The sequence below is a fragment of the Lepus europaeus genome, chromosome 9, assembly GCF_033115175.1.
Source record: "Lepus europaeus isolate LE1 chromosome 9, mLepTim1.pri, whole genome shotgun sequence".
In the NCBI taxonomy this organism is placed as follows: Eukaryota; Metazoa; Chordata; class Mammalia; order Lagomorpha; family Leporidae; genus Lepus; species Lepus europaeus.
Genome location: NC_084835.1, coordinates 57,079,013 through 57,095,279, shown reverse-complemented (window position 1 = coordinate 57,095,279; position 16,267 = coordinate 57,079,013). Strand labels below are relative to the sequence as shown.

Here is a 16,267-nt window from a genome sequence, read left to right as displayed (position 1 = left end):
TTTAATAGTATGTAAGGATCATATTATAAAAATGGGTAGTTCTACAAAAAAGAGTAAAACTGTAGGGAGCTTGGAAATGAAAGTTTCAAAGTGTGTTGTAGCACCCCATAAGGAGACCAGCAAACATCTATTGAACTCCTACTGTGTACTTTCAAAGTACAGCATGGCTGTCATTGTCCTTACAGAATAGTTCTGGAAATACTTAATAACTGCTGTATTATATACACTCATTTCCTCTAAAATATTTTGTGAATGCAAACACTGATGAGTAAATGTAAGGATATATTTATTACCTCTGCCTTTCTAGATAATTTTTTTGTTCTTTTATAGCTTTTTCCAGAATTTCAGGAAAACATCTAATAAATATCTTTATTCTTTCCTTAATCCTGGCCCTCGCTTTCTACCTCAGTGGGACTTTGTCTGCCAAAAAAATACTATATCTCTGGTTTTGTCAGAGTCTGTGTGTGCACGCACACACTTGTTTGTGTGTGTGTGTGTGTGTGTGTGTGTGGTATTTTTGTCTTTGAAAGCTGAGGTATTAACTGGCATAGAACAAAAGTCCTTTCTTAACCTGGGAATGATCTGTACCACTGCAAAGGTGGAGGAGACTGGCGAGGACTGACCCAAAAATGAATCTATTGAAAATGTGCCAGCTTGTCACTTGGCCAAGCCACAGCCTCTTAGGAGTTGTTTTCCAGGGACCAAAGAGTCTCCAAAGATGGTGTCAAGAACATCCTCTCCAAAGGCAGGACTTTCAGACAGTAACTGAAGGGTCTCTCAGTGTTGCTTGGGATTTGATCTGCAGCAGATTTTCCAAACCACATTGCTCTCTTGCTATAGGGAATCCACGAACACCTAACCAATGAAGATGTGAGCCCCAATCAGATGGATGGACTGTAAGTACCTATGCCTCCCTAAGGAAGAAGAGATAAGTGGAGCTGTACTACACAATAAAAATGATGGGGTCTTCACACACAGCAGGCACAGCGAGCAAGGGAAGAACAGCAGAGTGGGCCTTGTGAAGCCCACAGCCTGAGTTTTCATCTCCATTATATGTAGGTCACTCTAGGTACTCAGGAGACCTCACCTGAGAAATGAAATTATGCAGAGGCCTCATCATTCTCCAAAATTGTGTGGATTGAATTACGGTAGGTCTCCTCCGGACCTCTCATCCACAGGAACACATTCTAAGACCCCCAGCCTGAAACCACAGATAATACCAAACCCTCTATTTTTTTTCCTACACACACATAACTGTAATAAAATTTAATTTATAAATTGGGCATCCTAAGAGAGTAACAATAATAACTAATAAAATAGAACTACTATAGCAATATACCACAGTAAAAGTTATGTGAATGTACTCACTCTCTCTCTTTCTCAAAATATCTTATTGTGCCACACTCACCCTTCTTGCAATGACTGAGATGATACAGTGCCTGTGTGATGAGATGAGGTGCAGGGAATGAAACAGACATGATGGCATAGTGTCAAGCTGTTATATAAAGGTTATTTGAATCCAGAAAGTACTTTGACAATTGATCTGATAAGCAAGATTGCTATCCACCTGGCTAATGAGCAGGTAGTGTGTACAACCTTGAAAGACAGCAAAAAGGAATGAATCACAACCTAGGCAAGAAGAAGGATAATGGCACAAAATCTTGCCAAGCTGCTCAGAATGGTGCACAATTTAAAATTATGAATTGGTTTCATCTCATATTTTTGGACTGCAGTTGACCTCAGATTAACAGAAACAACAAAAAACAAGACCTCACATAAGTGGAGTCTACTGTACTTTGGATTCTGATCTCATTATATGTTTGAGTGGATGTAAAAATGCCTGCATCTAATGCAATGTTTCTTAAATAAATTATTTCCCATGTTTGAATTTTTAAAGAACACTGGAAAAATAATAAGGCAGACAGTAGGATAAAACCATGGCTTCAGGCTTCACTTTAAACTATCAACAAGTAAAATATTGAACATTGAACAAAGAGTTCAATGAAACTTAGAGCTGGGCTTTACCATGAGGGGTCAGATTCTAGACCATCCACTAAAGGGTTTGGATCATTTCCAAATGAAGCAGGAGCCCTTTCCCTAACAGCACTCACAGCCTAAAGGGAACACAGACGGGCAAGGTCATCCCCTTGAGAAAAGAATCAAACCAACCTAGGGACTGACATCATGCTGCAACAGGTGAATCTGTTGCTTTCGATGCCAGCAAACATATGGGAGGGAAATTTTGAATCCTAACTTCTCCATTTCAGATCCAGCTCCTTGCTAATGTGTCTGAGAAGTCACTAGAAGTCCACTCACATGGGAGACTTGGAGAGAGTTCCTGGCTCTTGATATCGTCCTGTCCCAGTCTTGTCTTTTGCAGTCATTTGAGCAGTGAACCAGTTGATGGAAAACCTATCTATCTACCTACCTACCTACCTACCTACATCTCTGTGTGTGTGTGTGTCTGTGTCTGTGTCATTCTTTCAAATAATTTTTTAAAATAATTATTAAAAATTATTTATTTATTTGAAAGGCAGAGTTACAGAGAAAAAGGGAGTAGCAGAGAGAGATATCTTCCATCTGCTGGTTCCTCTCTAAATGGACATATTGGCCAGAGCTGGGCCTATTTGAAGCCAGGAGCCAGAAGCTTCTTCTGGGTCTCCCATGTGAGTACAGGGGCCTGAGCACTTGGGCCATCTTCCACTGCTTTCCCAGGATCATTAGCAGAGAGCTTGATTGGAAGTGGAACAGCTAGGATTCAAACTGGCTCCCATATTGGATGCCCGCATTGCAGGTGGCAGCTTAACCAGCTATACCACAGTACTGACTCCAATAAATAAATAGTTTAAAAAATTTTTAAAAAAGAAGTCACATTGCCGGCACCGCGGCTCACTGGGCTAACCCTCTGCCTAGCGGCGCCGGCACACCGGGTTCTAGTCCCGGTCAGGGTGCCGGATTCTGTCCCGGTTGTCCCTCTTCCAGTCCAGCTCTCTGCTGTGGCCAGGGAGTGCAGTGGAGGATGGCCCAAGTGCTTGGGCCCTGCACCCCATGGGAGACCAGGGTAAGCACCTGGCTCCTGCCATCGGATCAGCACGGTGTGCAGGCCGCAGCGCGCTATCACTGCAGCCATTGGAGGGTGAACCAACGGCAAAGGAAGACCTTTCTCTCTCTCTCTCTCCCTCTCTCTCTCTCACTGTCCACTCTGCCTGTCAAAAAAATAAAAATAAAATAAAATAAAAGAAGTCACATGAATCTGGATCTTGGCACTGATCAAGTTGAGGAGCAAGAGAGTGAATGTTTCTCTCTCTGAGGGGCATGAGGCTATGTTAAGGAGAAAAAAAATGAGGGGACCCCATAAGGATGGAGTTCACCTGGTCCCATGACTTTCTCAGACTTGGAAGAAAATACACAAGGGGTCTGCAAAAGTTCATGTAAAACACATATGATGAAAAAATTTCTTCAAAATTATTTGTGTCAAAGTAAATTTATCTTTTCATTTTTACAAAAACTTTTTGAAGTCTCCTCATCAGCACCTACAAGTTGCTGTTGGGAATTCTCAGCAGTTACCCTTCCTCCACCCAAGCCTCCATGCATCCTAATGATCTGGAAGGACTCACTCAGTCACAAGCTATGAAGTGATTCCACTGACCACCAAGGGATGGCCCATCCTAGAGACTGTGCAGCAAAAGCTAAAATCTTTCATCTGCTTCCTCAGACACTCATCTTCAATCAAGGACACCTCACTGGAGTCCATGATTTCAGCAAAGACACAGCAAAGGATCCCCTTATGAGACCGCGTAGGAACATTCGGGAAGGCAAGATCTAGTTCACCACAACATTCAGCTAGCACTGTGAATCACTGAAACCAAAATGAAGTCCCTGGGTACACAGGAGGTGACATCATCAGTTCGGATGTCCAGATGCAGCAGGGCCCTCGCAGGAGAATCCCAGGTCCATGTCCAAGTGCAGGACTGCCAGGCTGGGAGCCAGTCTCTTCAAAGCCAGAGGCCAGCAGAAAGGAACAGTGGTCAGTGGGGCCCCTTGATGAAGGAAGTGTTATTGGAGGGTTTTCCATCCAGCACACATTTTGCAATGCAGTCAGAAATGAAGGGGAAAGAAATTTATGTCTCGCTTGCAAATATTCACTGAGGAAAACAGCCTGATGTGTAAAGAAGCCCACTCTCTGGAGTCCTACCCCCCAGAGGCCCACCCCAATAGAGTCCACAAACGCATATGAGGTGTAGGTTCCAACTGCTTCCAGATGGGGGCTGGTTCTCCTGCCCTGTTAAGATCTCACCACGCTGTCTGTTGGGACTTCAGAGTCTTTATGGGGAGACAAAACCCAAATAAGGATTTAAGAAAGTTTAACAGATGCCTGCCCCTTTTATGCCTGGTTCTCCTGGCAGGTTGTCTGTTGGCCACTTTTCGGTGGAGCTAATGGGAATGAGGTGGGTGAGAGCAGGAGCAGTCAGTTACCTGTCCATTAACTAATTTTATAAATAAAGTTTTACTGGAATGCAGACATGACTCTTCACATCCATGGCCTGTGACTGCTTTCATGCTACAGTGACAGAGCTGAGTTACTGTGACAGAGACTGTGCAGTCTGGCAAAAATAAGGATTTTATCATCTGCCCTTCACCAATGTGTGGCAACCTCTGGTGCAGAGGCCAAGAGCCCATACAAATCCTATTCCAACTATAAAACGTCTACCCAAGCATCACAGGAACCAAAGTAGCTCAGGCACAGTGTTTTAGATAGAAGTCATATTGTGACCACGTTACTTAGAAGGTGGCCAATGTCCTCCATGCCATCCTCCAAGTAAATGGGACTATGCTTTGCTTTGGAGACCCCCTTGGTGTCCCATGGTTTGTAATAAATACCAGCAGAAGCTGCAGGCTGTTGGTGCTGTAGGTGTGGGGGGGGAGGGCAGGGGGTCCCTAAGATAGATTGATATAGATGGCTACCTTCACATGAACAGATACAGCAGAGCCTTGCATGATTCTAGCTACAATGAGAAAGCCAAAAACACCAAAAATAACAAACCAAAACAAACCAGGGCCAGCATTGTGGAGCAGCGAGTTGAGTCACCATCTCCCACACTGTCATCCAATATGCACACTGCTTTCACTCCTGGCTACTCTGCTTCTGATTCAGCTGCCTGCTAATGTGACTGGGAGAGCAGCAAAAGATGGCCCAAGTACTTGAGCTGCTGCTACCCGTATGAGTGACCCATTTGGAGTTCCTGGCTTTGGCCTGGCCCAGCCCCCAGGCATCACAGCCATCTGGGAAGTGAACGTGCAGGTGAAGTTCTCTCTCTTTCTCCTCTCTCTCTCTCTCTCTTTCCCCACGTCTCTATGTAACTCTCCCTTTTAAATAAATAAATCTTCATAAAGAAATAAATAAAGGGGAGCAAGTCCTTTTTATCTCATCCGCCTGACACTGACAGGGCCAAATTCATCAGTGGGAATAGTAGTTGTACCTTGCTTGGTGGGGCACAGGGAGAACCAATAATTCTAAATGAGAAGTCCCATTAGCTGGCATGAGGAAGCTTCTTTGCCACTGAGCTGACCTTTGCTGTTGGCTTGTGCTTGGCTTGGGGTACTGGGTTTGTCTGGACCAAAGATGAATTTTCCCCAGAACAAAAGAACCTGGCCACCTTGAGAGAAAGGACATGGAGGTCAGGTATCTCTCTCAGTGCTGCTCCCCTCTGCCTGGCACTGGCACCAAGTCTTCCAGTTTCTCAGTATTTAAAGGAGCACCTGTATGTATTCTAGGCACACTGAGACCTGGTCACTTACATATTTTTTGAAACAAAAAACAAATCCCCTAATTAATAATTGATCAACCATCAATGCCCAAAAGAGAGGTGAGCTTAACTAATACTCTCATAAAAGGAGTTCTGTGTTTCCAAAGGCTGTTAAGTGAATTTTCAGAGCATTACTTGAGGTCTGGCAACGTCTTTCCCCTGAGCTTCCCAACAAAGGATGAACTCTTGATTTCTGACCAAAGAATAACTTTCATCTGAACAAAGAGTAGCAGATGTACAAAGCTGGGCTTTTCTTTCTTCTTAGTCAACCAGTGTGTTAAGTACTTAAATGATCACAAGTAATACAACAATTTTCTGGAGCTGGTGAAGCTGAACTTAAACTAGTCCCTTGGATAGGAACTGGTAGACTATATTGTCAGATGTTAACACTTTTCAACCAATTCTTGTCCTAAAAATCAAAGCTGTAAACACCCTATATTGTAAAATATATTCTGCTTTCTGTCTTACATTTAATTTCATTGGAAACAGAAGGTTGGATAATAATAATTTCTTGGTTCTTAATGAGAAAAAAATAATAAAATTATTCAGATAATGAAATTTATCATCCTGTTCATGGGTCATCAGAGACTATATTAACTGCAACAATTTTTCTCTCAACAGACTATTAGACCTTTCATGTGTTCAAAAGTCCACAGGATGCTTGAAACTCTTTCAGTAAACATATTTTTTTTGTTTTTAATTGACGCATGATAATTGTTCATATTGATTGGTATAGTTTGACATTTGAAATCTATGACTGAAACATGTAATGATCAGATCAGGGCCAAAAGCCTATTCACCATCTCAAATATTTATCATTTCTTTGTGTTGGGGTGATTCAAAATCTTCTCTACTAGCTATCTGAAATACACAATTAATTGCTGTCAACCATAGTTACCCTATTGTATCACAGAATGACAGAAGTTATTCCTCCTGTCCAACTATCCCCTTAACCCATTAACTATCTATCCTCACTCCATCTTTATCCCCGATGGCCTTCCAGGCTCTCAATCACTATTCAATTGTATACTTAGTCACAATCCATAGGGACCAAAAGTATACTTGTAAATACCTCATAGATAGTGAAATTATGAATAACTTCTACTTTTGTCTTCATAATGCTCTCAGTTTTTATAATAAGCATGTATTATTTCATAATAACAGTAACATAGTTTTTAAAATACCAGGATCCTGTTCACATTTATTTACCATACAAAATTTAATCAAAACATATTCAAAACACAAAATGCATGGAGGTAGATGAAAGTATTAAAATACTGACATTTTTAATTCTTTAGATGCTTTTATTTTTTAATTGACATAAAATTATGCCTATTCATGAGTTACCCTGTTATATTTCCACACATGTATACAATGTGTAATGTTCATAGTAGGAATATCTATCTCCTCAAACATCACTTCTTGGTCGTGAAAACATTTAAAATCTTTTCTTCTAGTTTTTTGAAATATACACTACATCACTATTATCTGCAGTCACCCCACGTGCAACAGAACACCAAAACATATTTCAAGCTAACTAGGAGTTAGCACCCATTAACCAACCTTTTCCCCAACCTCCAACTCCCTTCTTTGGTAACCACCATTCTGCTCTCAACTTTTATGAGATCAATAAAATGTTAATTCTGAATTAATCAATTTTTCAGTAATTCTTACACTCTAGCTTCCTTTACAAGCATCAGCACATAACCCTCACAGGGCACATATGAAGTAGCCATTCAGAAACCATTTGGAAAAACTGAATCTTAGTGGTCTGCCCAAGGTCCTACATCACTAAATGTGGAACCAGGATTATTAAAGGCCCATCTTTGAGGCTTTCCACTAAATCTAATTGATTCAAAATAGATTTTAGAAAATCCAAATATGAATAAAAGCCATAAATTTAATGTCCAAAGGATAACTGAATACGTTGAATGCAATTTGTTTTTATTCCTTTAGTTAATACTTCCCAATCCTTAATTGTGAAGATTGCAAGCATCAGTGGAAAGCGTCAAATAAAAATGAACTTTGCCACTATTAAAAACTAATTATTACTAGTACAGAAGAAAATATTCCAATACAGAAAAACCCAAGGTTCGTTTTGTTATTTTCTTGTTGTGTCTTATTTAAACGGTTTCACTTGTGGGCTTGTGCGCTTCTTCTGAGGAGCAGGCTCAATGGGACTGGAGCTCCCTCTGCTGTCTCATGCAGGCCCTCTGGTGGTCATTCAGGAAGTTTATTCTGTCTGTAAGTGTGGGGAGTCTTAACCCCACTCGGCATATGACAGCTCTGGATCCTTCTCCCTGCAAACTGCACTTCTCAAAACTTCACAAGATCGCTGTAAGTCTGCAGCTAGGGGCATGGATGAAAGGACAACTCCACTGACAAGTGAGTGAACACCACCACATGAATACAGGACTTTCCAGGTAACCTCGAGGAAGGGCAAGGCATCTGGCCATTGCTGACAGTGTTTTAAGTGCCACTTAATTTGTAGCATGCGTAAAAGCTTCGTTGAAGGAATAATGAAACCAAGTGTGAAAGGAGCTCAAATCACTTCCCACCTCAGTAGCAATGGAGTTGGTTTTCAGCAACAACAACAAAAACTGTCTGTAATCTTGCCAAAGACCTTATTTCCTTCCTAACAGTTCTGAGACTATGAGAAATTTTTCCTAGAAATGTTTTTTATACTTTTCCTAAAGTTAAATTCAATTTTTTACAGAACTTTCAAATCAGAGTCAATCCTTTCAAATCCTGTTACTGCTTTATCCACTAAATTCATGTAACATTCTAATCCTTTTGTTGTCATTTTCAAAATGTCCACCATAGGAGTTGATTACATCTCAAGAAGTCACTGTCTTTGCTCCTTCCTGAGACACAACTCTTCTCTAAAAGCTGTATCAGGCAATTCCAACAATGCAGTCATATCTTCACACTCCACATATAATGCTAGTTCTCTTGCTGTTTCTACCACCTCTGCAGTTGCCTTCCCCACAAAAATCTTGAATCCTTCAATTATCCACGAGGGTCGGATTCAACTTCCAAACTCCTCTGTTAATGTCCAGACTTCTCATGAGTCCAGATGTTCTTAATGACATGTAGAGTGGTGAGTCCTTTCCAAAAGGTTTTTATTTGAGTTTGCTTAGGCCCACCAGAGAAATCACTGGCTTTGCAATCTACAGCGTTGTGAAATGCATTTCTTAAGTTATAAGATATGGAAGTTGAAATGACTCACTGATTCATGGATAGCAACATGTATGTTATGTTAAGAACATGAAAATGACGAGAATCTTTGACAGTCGCATCAGAGCCCTTGGGCAACCGAGTGCATTCTCAAGAAGCAGTAATATTTTTAAAGGTAACATTTCTGAGCAAGAGGTCTTTTTTAAAAAAAGATTTTATTTATTTATTTGACAGGTAGAGTTACAGGCAGTGAGAGAGAGGGACAGAGAGAAAGGTCTTCCTTCCGTTGGTTCACTCCCAAATGGCCGCAACAGCCAACACTGCGCTGATCCGAAGCCAGGAGCCAGGTGCTTCTTCCCGGTCTTCCATGCAGGCACAGGGGCCCAAGGACTTGGGCCATCCTCCACTGCTTTCCCAGGCCACAGCAGAGAACTGGGCTGGAAGAGGAGCAACCAGGACTAGAAATGGCACCCATATGGGATGCTGGCGCCACAGGCAGAGGATTAACCTAATGTGCCACAGCGTCGGCCCCAAGCAAGAGGTCTTAAAATATTCAGTAAACCATGTTGTGAATAAATGTGCAGAGATAAATGTTCCATGTACAGAGCACAGACAGGACAGATTTAGTGTAATTCTTAAAAGCACAATGATTGTCAGGATGGTCAATGAGCATTGGCTTCAACTGAAAGATATCAGCTGTGTTAGCACCTAACAAGTGTCAGTTTGTCCTTTGAAGCTTTGAAGCTACACATTGACTTTTATACTCCTGCTATGAAAATTCTAGGTGGAATCTTCTTCCAACAGAAGCTGTTTCATCAATATGGAAAAACTGTTGGAGGCCAGACCTGTGGCATAGAGGGTAAAGCCACCAACTTCAGTGCCAGCATCCCACATGGGCGCCAGTTCAAGTCCTGGCTGCTCCACTTCCAATCCAACTGCTATGGCCTGGAAAAGCAGTAGAAGATGGCCCAAGCCCTTGGGCCTCTGCACCCACGTAGGAGATCTGGAATAAGCTCCTGGCTCCTGGCTTTGGATGGGTGTGGCTCTGGCCATTGTGGTCAACTGGAGAGTGAACTAGTGGATAAAAGACCTCTCTCTCTTTTCTTTCTGCCTCTCCTTCTCTCGCTGTGTAGCTCTGACTTTCAAATAAATAAATCAATCTTCTAAAAAAAAAAGAAAATTGTTGCTCAGTGTAGAAAAGCTGGATCTTCAGGATAACTTCCTGCAGCTTCTACATCTACTTGTTTCCCATTGCACTTTGATGTTATGTACACAGCTTCATTCCTGAAAACTCATGAACCATTCTCTTGTGGAGGAAAAAACTTAATAAAGTAGTCACATTCCCAATAGCTACAAAACATTTTGAAATAGCTTAGGATAAATTTAACCAAGAATGAGCAAGACCTCTACATTGAAAATTACAAAACATTAATGAAAAAAAATTGAGGAATACAAAAAAGTGAAAGACCTCCCTTGTTTGTGGATTGGAAGAATTAATCCATTATGTCCCATTGTCCTATATATGCAATTATAAAGAGCAACAGATATACTACTATGGAAATTTTAAAATAAATATTATATTTGTTGAAAAACTGACAGAATTGAAAACTTGAGACTTAATAAATATCAAAATGTGATATACAAATTGAGCACAACTCCCATCAAAATACCAATAATATTTTTCACAGAAAATAACAATTCATATAGAAACACAAAAGACCCTAATATCATCAAAGCAATCTTGGACAATAAAAAAAAGCCAGAGACATCTCAATACCAGGTTATAAAACATAATACAGTCCTATTGTAGCCAAAACAGAATGGTACTTACAGAAAAAGAGACATATAAACCAATGGAACAGACAGAAATCCCAGAAATAAACCCACACATCTACAACCAGCTTATCTTCAACAAAGTTATGAATACATTCCCTGCAGAAAAAATAGTCTATTCAATAAATGATGTTGGGAAAACTGGATTTCCACATGGAGAAGTTGGAAACAACACCTGTACATTATATTCTATACAAAAATCAACTCAAACTTTATCTAAGAACCAATTGTAAACTCTAAAACTATTAAACCGGGTTGGTACTGTGCTGCAGTGGGTTGAAGCCCCATCCTGCAGCTCCAGCATCAAATACGGACGCTGCTTCGAGTCCTGGCTGCTCCACTTCCAATCTAGCCACCTACTAATGTGTCTGGGAAAGCTGCAGAGGATGGCCCAAGTCCTTGGGCCCCTGGATCCAAGTGGGAGACCTGAAGAAATTCTTGGATCTGGCTTCAGATGGACTCAGCTCCAGCCATTACCACTATTTGGGAAGTGAATCAGCAGATGGAACACCTCTCTCTCTTCCTCTGTCTCTACCTCTCTCTGCAACTCTGTCTTTCAAACAGATAAAATAAATCTTAAAAATAAAACTATGAAACCACTGGAAGAAAACTTAGGGGAAACATCCAGACACATTGACATAGGAAACAATTTTTTGAATAAGACCACAAAAGCACAGGTAATTAAAGCAAAAATAGACAAATGGGATTATATCAAGCCAAGAAGCTTCTGCATAACGAAACAATCAACAATGAAGAAACAACCAATCGTATGAGAGAAAATATGTGCAAACTGTGCATCTTATAAAGGATTAACATCCAGAGTACACAGAGCTCAAGAAAATAAACAAAAACAAAACAAACAATCCAGTTAACAAATGGGCAAAGGATCTAAATAGTTTTCAAAAGAAGAAATGCAGGCTGGCGCCATGGCTCAACAGGCTAATCCTCCGCCTTGTGGCGCCTGCACACCAGGTTCTAGTCGGGGCGCCGGATTCTGTCCCGGTTGCCCCTCTTCCAGGCCAGCTCTCTGCTGTGGCCAGGGAGTGCAGAGGAGAATGGCCCAAGTCCTTGGGCCCTGCACCCCATGGGAGACCAGGAGAAGCACCTGGCTCCTGCCATCGGATCAGCGCGGTGCGCTGGCTGAAGCGCGCCAGCCGCGGCGGCCATTGGAGGGTGAACCAATGGCAAAGGAAGACCTTTCTCTCTGTCTCATTCTCTCTCACTGTCCACTCTGCCTGTCTAAAAAAAAAAATAAATAAATAAATGCAAATCACCAAGAAACAAAAAATGAAAGCTTAGGATCACTAGCTGTCAGGAAATGTAAATTAAAAATGTACTGAGGCACCATATCATTTCAATTAGAATGGCTATTATCCAAAAGTCAAAAAATAACATGCTAGTCAGAATTTGGAGAAAAGGAACACTACTACACTTTTTGCTGATGTTAAAGCAAATTAGGACAGCCATTACAAAAAACCATATGGAGTTACCTGAGACCTGAGAATACTAAAACTAGATCTACAATATGAGCTAGTATACAAAGCAAATGAGATCAACAAATGAAAGGGATACCTGCGTTCCCCTGCTTATAGCAGCCCAATGCATGACAGCAAGGATATGGGATCTCCCTAGATGGCCATCAGCTGAAGACTGGATAAATAAAATAAAACGATATATATATATATATATATATATATATAAAATAAAATGAGATATATATATATATTGTTCAGCCATAAAGAAAATGAAATATTGACATTTGTAACAATATGTATGGAATTTGAGATCCTCCTGCTAGCAAAATACGCCAGACACATAAAGACAAATTCTGCATGTTTTATTTCACATGTGGAAGTTAATATATATATACATATATATACATGTGTATATAGTATTTTTTAAAATACCATATTCTTTGCTATATAGATATGTATAAATGTTGTCTTCAGTGAATTGTTCCCCTTCTTTCCTCATTTTATGATCTGTGTCATGAATCTCACATTATTTGGTATTAATATACTGATTTAAAAAAGGAAAGGGGTGGGGGAGAAGTCGTGAGCCAACCCTTGCTAGCTTCAAACTTTTCTTTGCAGCTTCCTCACCTCTCAGCCTTCATGGAATTGAAGTATGTTAGGGCCTAGCTCAGGATTAGGCTTTGGTTTCAGGTCTATTGTGGCTAGTTTGATCTATCCAGACCACTAACACTTTCTCCATATCAGCAATGGGGCAGAGTCATTCTCTTATCATGCATGTGTTCAATGGAACATTTTTAATTTCCTTCTAGAACTTTTCCTTTGCATTCAAAACTTCGCCAACTGTTTCATACAGGAGGCCTGGCTTCCCCCATCTCTCATCTCAGCTTTTGATGTGTCTTCTTCACTTGGCTTGTTCATGTCTAGCTATTGATTCAAACTCAGAGGCATGTTGACACTTCCTTTCACATGAACACTTAGAGGTCGTCAAAATGATATTAATTGGTTTAATTTCAATATTGTGTCAACCTGCTGTTGAAAAACATGGCAAAGTTGCAACAAACTTTAACTTTATAAAATCAAAACAAACAAAAACACACTGTCTGCAATGCGCCATAAAAATGAGGTATGCCTGTAACTGGTCACCACAAATTATTTTCTTTTTGTCATTATTATTAATATCTTTAAACAGTTTTGTCTTAAAAGAAGCAAGAAGCTCCTCCTGAGGTAAGATCAAGATGTTGCCGTCCAATGGCTACTGCTGTGTCCTATTTAGGCAACCATAGCCCATCATCCCTGCCTCTTTTCAAACCACTGTTTTTGCAGCTACTTGCATTTCTAGCAATCATCGCACACATGCTCAACAATTCTTGGATAGGAAAAGTCTCTGCTTTTCTTAATTAAGCAAATTAAGAGACAGATAAGCAGGCAGCTTGACATCCTTGTATTTCATCCTCTAACTGAAAAAACAGCTATTTTCCTTCAGTTCTCTAAGCTAGCTTCCAAAATACACAAATGAATGTGGGTAACCAGTTAGTTTTTTGTAATTCTGTGGGTAGCTGTGGTTCTGCATCTGCAGTTTTAACCCAAAGGGCTTCTAAAACAAGAAGTAATGAGATACTTCAATCAGTGCTTTTCCTTTGCTTTACTTCTGTATGTAACAAAGATCACAGGAAAAGTGGCTTCCATGTGCATTGGACTCCAGCACAAGCAAGTGGACAAGGCATTTCAGCACGGCATGTACATTTCTACTTTATTCTGATTCTTGTCTTCCTTTCCAAAAAACATGGGTCATGTCCTAACCCCCCACCCTACCTTCATCCTTTCCACACTCCTGAACACTGTGAAGGAGAAAATCCCACTCCCCCTGCCCCACTTCTTGATTCCAGACAAGCAATTAAGTGATATTAATTCACTTAGGGATTCTCTCTCATTCCCTGACCTCCACACAGAGTTCTGGTCCTCTCTGTCCATCAAATAGCTGTCCCAAAAGTACATGCAACTTCTCTTGTCCCAAGGGAAATCAAATATTCCCCATGGCAGCATGTGTCTCCTATGTCCATGAAGGGCACAATGGAGATTCAATCCAGAATCTTGTGATGGATCATTACAAACTCCCTTTTTCTTACCTTACTTTTTTTTATACCAGACCCTGTCAATTTAAATTCCTAAACATTGTGCTCACTGTGGTTGCACATACACTAAATATCTAAATTCTACTGAATTTGTTTGCTGTCTCCACCAGACCTCCCAAGCCAAGCTTCACTTCTGATACATTGGGTTTCTGAAACAACTCCTACAGATACCCAAGTCAAACTTCAATCTCTAAAATCAGATCATTCTCTGTGCTGCACCTGCCTGAAGCCCAAGTAGCTCCCATTGCTTTTATTTTGTAATCCTTCATCCAACTAGGAAGGCCTTCATGGGTTGCTTCGACTCACTCCCTTCCTGCTTCTGGCAGTCTCCTTCCTCCTTCCCCTCTACATCCTTCCTGCTCCCCACATGATGTCTCCTTAACTATTGTGCAGCCATGGAAGCACAGCTTATAAGAATTCATTCCTTGTGAATCCTTTTCCCTCAGCCCCATAGATACCATAAGACCCTGCTGCTTCTCCTCCATGGAGCATGGCACAGCTGGTAAACAGGCACTGGGAAGCTGATCTACCTGGTGTTTCACTGATGCTTTCTCTCTCCATTAGCTTGCAGGGCCCATGAGAAAGAGCCAGGTGAAAATAGTGAAAGAAGTGATCAAATGTGTTTTTCATTTGTTCTATTGAATTCTTCATTTCATTTTGGTTTCCCTTCAATATCTCAATTTCATGTTCTACTAACTGAGCACCTGAAAGGAAACCTGTTCAATTGCATTGATTCTTCACTAAAGGCCAGGCATTGTGTGCATTATGCTGACTGTGCACCATCTCGTTGAATAAATCCAGAGTTTCTATCATTATGGGCGTCAGTCTGGGTCGTAGGCAGGCTTGTTATACATCTGTCATCATAGATGTCACAGTAGCACTTTGGGTTGGAACCCCCTGTGTGACAGGTGATGGAAAAGAAGCTTCAAAATTGTATAAGCTGGGGATGCTTGTTCAGCCAGGTAAGTGAGAGAGCCACCATGGCACTGTTCAAAACCTAACATTGCTTTTCACACTCACCCCAAGGCAAAAGTTGGCCCAACCCAGCAATTTACAAAATCTGTATCTCATTTAGGCTAACCGGACTTTCCATGCGATTGTTTTGAATGTGCCCCCTAATTTGCATTTCAGGTAAGTATGATAATACTTCAAAATTTTTTGGAAAATAAAGTAAAAGGCAAGTTTATTTTGCCCCCCCATGTACAATTGTTCCATAATATTCACTTTCCATGAACATTATGAGGACACTGCTTATCTCACATGAGAAGTGCGCAAGAGCTGTTTCCACTGGCTATGCTGGGATGGCCACCAATACAGTAGCTGCTGCCGCTTCTTCATACGGGTTTTCACTCAGGGCACCCAGAGCACTGTGGTCTTCTCTTTCTCATTTGCCTGAATGCTTTCCCATGGCCAGCAGCATGGCCTGGAGTCGCCTCACTATGGCAAGCATCATGGGGATGCTCTGGAAGCTTGTCTAGAAGTAAACATGGAGATGAAAAGTCAGTCTATTTGCAGAGACAGAGATAGGGGCTGCAGGTCAGGTGGGAGGGATGAAAGAAGTTCTCAGGTAAGGGACAGGAAGTCTCCGTATCAGTGTATCTAAATTCCTTTCCTGGCTCTGCTCCCGACTCCAGGTTCTTGCCAGTGCAGACCCTGGGAGGCAGTGGTGATGGTTCAAGTGATTGGGTTCCTCCCACCCACATGGGACACCCAGATTGCTTCAGCTCTGGCCATTGCAGGCATCTACAGAGTGAATCACCAGGTAGGAGTGTCCCCCCCACCCCTGACTCTGACTCTCAAATAGATAACATGTGCAGAGTAGGCTTTTGACATAGCAGTTAAG

General features: G+C 41.2%; 1 long non-coding RNA gene across 1 annotated transcript in view; it reads right to left on the bottom strand.

Annotated features, from left to right (window-relative positions):
• Positions 1–15,569: 15,569 nt before the first annotated feature.
• LOC133766548 (uncharacterized) overlaps positions 15,570–16,267 on the bottom strand; it is a 52,287-nt gene continuing 51,589 nt past the window's right edge. Inside the window, exon 4 of the long non-coding RNA XR_009866721.1 lies at positions 15,570–15,898. This is a non-coding gene — a long non-coding RNA (uncharacterized LOC133766548). The remainder of the gene's footprint in view (positions 15,899–16,267) is intronic.